We start from the raw sequence: 4,914 nt of genomic DNA, 5'->3' as shown, positions 1-4,914 counted from the left end.
AATACTACAGGGCGCCTGGGTGGCTCAGTTGGTTAAGCATCTGCCTTCGGCTTAGGTCATGATCCTGGGGTCCTGGGATCGAGCCCCAGATTGGGCTCTGTGCTCAGCAGGGAGCCTGCTTTTCCCTCTGCCTCTCCCTGCCCCCACCCCCGAACTTGTACTTTCTTGCTCACTCTCTCAAATAAATAAATAAAATCTTTTAAAAAAATTTTTTCGAAAAAGGAAAATACTGCAAGTTCAAAATTACATGGGTTGCTATGGGTTGCTCTTCAGTCCATTGGTTTGGGGGTGTCTGATGATCCTGCGGGTCAGAAAGACACCAACGATGCCATGGGGGAGCAAAACATTTGCTAGCACAGGCAACACAAGAAAAGGAAGCTTGAGAAGTCAGCTTTGGAGGCTACAAAGGAAAACTGCCAGACCCATGATTAGTTCATCTATCATCGGAAAAAGTCAGTTCGTAATTTCAAAAAACAAATCAAAATTGGGCCGTAATTAGGCCCAATTAACTCATCCTTCAAACACATTCTTTGTGGTGGACATCTGTTGTTTTGGCTGCCTTTCTGGTAGCTACAACCCAGTTTCCCGTCAGAGGAACTATATGACTGCCCTAGAGTTATTTGGGGGTGACCCCGTCACTAGCTGCAGGAGTGGGTCCCAATTGGCTGAAGCCAATCAGCTAACCTCATCCCCCAGACTGAAGTTCGGAGACACGTAACTTTATCAGAGCCCATGGAGACTTGAAGTTGAGTCTGGGGGAACAGCGGCTTTCACTCTTCCTCTGAATCTGTCCCCACTGTCTTGCCTCCAGGTAGTGGTGGCTGGAGCTGACCTCCAGAGAAAGAGAGTCAGGATGGTCCCACTTGTTTGAGCCTGGGTGTAGATCGCATCCCAAACTTCTCAATACTGTGAGCCACTGTGCATTTACATGCTTAGGACATATACTATTTACACAACCCAGTGAGAGAGACAGTACTACCCTCTTCTCCAGGAAAGCCAGGATTCAGATAAATTAGAACTGTCTAGTGTCCCAGAAGACAGGATTTCTTTTTTTTTTTAAATTAAAGATTTTATTTATTTATTTGACAGAGAGAGAGATCACAAGTAGGCAGAGAGGCAGGCAGAGAGAGAGGAGGAAGCAGGCTCCCTGCTGAGCAGAGAGCCCGATGCAGGGCTCGATCCCAGGACCCTGAGATCATGACCTGAGCCAAAGGCAGAGAAGCCAGGATTTCCACCCAGTTCTGTCTGCATGCTTCTATAATCCTCACAACAAACTAAAGCTCAAGAGTTTAAGTAATACTCCCAAAGTGACACAGAAGGTAGGTAAATGGACTGGGTTGCTCATTTAAAATTTTTTGTCTCCGAAGCCTGTATATAGCTCTAACTTTTTTTTAAAAGATTTTATTTATTTGACAGACAGAGAGAGATAGCCAGAGAGGGAACAGAAGCAGAGAGAGTTGGAGAAGGAGAAGCAGACTCCACGAAGAGCAGGGAGCCTGCTGAGGGGCTCGATCCCAGGACCCCTGGATCATGACCTGAACCAAAGTCAGACACTTAACAACTGAGCCATCCAGGTACCCCCTTAGCTCTAACTTTAAACCATGAGCTAGTTTTTGAGTCAGAGTAAACAAGAAGTTTAACACATGCTTTTTATTTTATTTTATTTTTTTAATTAACACATGCTTTTTGGAGTAAGTTTCCAGATCCCATAAGGCTGGTGTACTGAGTCTAAATAAATTCCAGATGCCTTATATTTTATTCTTTTTTTAAAAGATTTATTTATTTGAGAGAGAGAGAGAGAGAGAGAGAGTCATATGCATGCATGGGGCTAGGAGTAGAGGGAGAGAGGCTTCAAGTAGCCTCCCTGCTGATCACAGAGCCCCAGGCAGGGCTTGACCCCAAGACCCATGAGATCATGACCTGAGCAGAAACCAAGAGCCAGACACTCAACTGACTGAGCCACCCAGGCATCTCATATTTTATTCTTTTTTTTTTTAGATTTTTTATTTATCTATTTGACAGATCACAAGTAGGCAGAGAAGCAGGCAGAGAGAGAGGGGGAAGCAGGCTCCCTGCTGAGCAGAGAGTGGGGTGTGAGGCTTGATCCCAGGACCCTGAGATCATGACCTGAGTCGAAGGCAGAGGCTTAACCCACTGAGCCACCCAGGTGCCCTTCATATTTTATTCTTGAATTCACCCACTAATATAGTATAGGAAAAGCAACAAGAAAGCTAAGTATCATGATAACTTCACTGTGCAGTGACAGACACCCACCTGGGTTTGTCTCCTGCTTGGAGGTCCATAGGAGCCACTCCTATGGAGCTCTCCCATAAATGCACCCTCTCTTTCTTTCTGGTATGCAGTTGAACTACATTTCCCAGCTTCCCTTGCAGTTGGGTGTTATCACGTGATTCCTTCCTGCCAATGGAATTCCGGGGGAGGTACTGTGTGCCTAGGCCTTAAGCAGTGGGCATGGCTCCTCCATGTCCTTTCCCTTTTTGGCTGACAGCCCTGACCGTGCTTACACGGTTAATGCCCTTAGCATGGCAAGGCAACATGATGGAAGGAAACTGGGTCCCTGAAAGACGGTGCAGATTAGGGTCACCCCAGTGAGCAGAACTGCTTACCTTGGAGCTGTTAACATGAGAGAGAATTAACTAGTCTCTAAGCCATGTTTTTTTGTTGGATGTTTTTGTTTTAGCAGCTTAGCATCTGTACCCTAAGACAAGGGTCTAGAGGTCTTGGAAAAGTCTTAGTCATCCCACGGGTGAGCTCAGGCTGAAGTAAATAAGCTCACTGTCTATCTCAGGTTCATAGCTAGAGTTTTATGCCTCTTTCTTAGTTTCTCAGCATGAACACTCAGCGCAGTGTGTGAGTAAGGCAAGCATCGGGCAGGAACGGTGGCAGGTCACAGAGTCCTAAAAGCATGGGGCCAGCATCCACAGCAGATGGTGGCTGAAGAGGGCTACGTGGCTTAGGAGCAGTTCCCAGAATGCTGGTGATGTGAGCAGAGCCTTGGACACACCAGGTGGACCCCAGGAACATTTGTTACATGAAAACTGAAGACCAAAGATGAGAGGTCTCTTCCACTTAGGGGAAACTTGCAAAACACTACTGGGATGGGGCTTCTTAGAAAAGAAATCAAACAGGCCAACAATTCATCAGTAACCAAGAACTAGAACTCCCTTTCTCTCTCTCTCTCTCTCTCTCTCTCATAGTAGCACTGCTCAGAAACCATCTTCTGCCAAATCAATTTCTCTAGTCAAACAGTAGATTCAAAATCCCTTTGAACAGATACATATACATACATCCCGTTGTGGAAAAGTCATGTGGTGCTCAGAATGTCAGAGAAGCCCAATGGTCAGGGGCTAGGACTCAGAAGCCAGCTCTACCACTTACTAGCACTGTGGTCTGGACACGTGCATGTGACTCAGCTTCCTCACCTGTAAAATGGGGACGATAATAATAATAGTAGCTACTGTATATCACCATGATGAGGATTCCCAGGTCTCGGAGTAGCACCAGGCACATAACAAGCATGATGTAAATACCTGTTAGTGAAATGTGGATACCATCTTTTGGGACAGGATTTTGATAATGTGCATCAAAAGCCCTGAGCCAGCAATTCTATGTCTAAGAATTTTTCCTAAAGAGATCATTAGGGATGTGTGCGAAGATTTATCTTCAGAGAAGCTCATTGCGGTAATAAGTGATGATCAGCAGGGCTCTGGGCTAAATCAGTGGCAGTAGAGGACAGTCATATTTTATGCAAGGGATTGTATTGCTGAAGATCTCACAGAATGCAAAACTCACATTATGCAAGATTAAATTTCCCACAAAAATGAAATGCAAAGCAGAATTCACATTATTTCAGATTTTACCCATAAAACAAAGTTTAATTAATATTTTATATCTTACTATTTCAAACTATGTAATTCAAATTTGCATTAAATGGTAACCTAACTGTATGTTTATTATAGATCCACACAAAAAAATTTATGTTACAGAAGAATAAAACTTGGCTGAGGAAGATATCCACGATCCATCAGTTTTCAAGAGTATGACCTCATTTTCTTCCAATAAACATTTTTTAAATGCTGAAAAAATAGACATCAAATTTAAAGCATGCTGGATTCCCTGTGATGTGGTTCCTTCTTTCTATCTTCCTATATTTTCTAAATGTTCTACAAGGAACGTGTTATTTTTGTCATAAGAGATAATAAAAGGAACTTTGAAGGAATAAATGTAACATTTTGATAGTAACCTAATTTTGAAAAAAAAAAAAGTTACTCAGACAAATAGGCACATAAAAAAGATAATCCCAACCCATTAATTGATGTCTGCAGCCTTAGTGAATTGGAGATCTGCTTTTTTTCTAATACTTGGTCCCAGGGATCAGTCCGGACAGGAAATATCATATCCGATCAGAGCTTAAACTAAAGTTCCATCAGCCTAATCCAGAACCAATTCAGTCCCTCAGAAAGCAACAAAGAACGCTTTGGAAGCTCAGTTACACTGGGCCATCTATTACTCAACATGCCTGTGTGTGCTTCTTTTGAGATTTGAAAATATCCTTAGACAAAACAAAACTATGCCACTTTGGTGACTCAAAAAACGAGCAAAGACCATGAAGAACCTTCAGTACCAACTTTTCTTTGCTCAGTTTCCTTAACCATAACTGGCCCATCCCCTGTAAAACAGAAAAGAGAAGGAACCCATACCTCCTCATTCACTTCCTCCTGTCCAAGGAAAGAGCAGGAGATGGCCTCCTGTACCTTCTGTCCCATGGCTGGTAGGTAGCAGTGTTAATGCTCATTCCATGCCTGACAGATCTTACCTCTCCCTACCCCAGCCATTCTGAATCTACCTGAGGCTTTCATTTATTTTTTGCTTTGAACAAACACTCTGTGCTAA

Source organism: Martes martes (assembly GCF_963455335.1).
Source record: "Martes martes genome assembly, contig: SUPER_18_unloc_1, whole genome shotgun sequence".
Classification (NCBI taxonomy): domain Eukaryota; kingdom Metazoa; phylum Chordata; class Mammalia; order Carnivora; family Mustelidae; genus Martes; species Martes martes.
The sequence above is the reverse complement of the archived record's forward strand: the minus strand, read 5'-3'. Positions refer to the sequence as shown.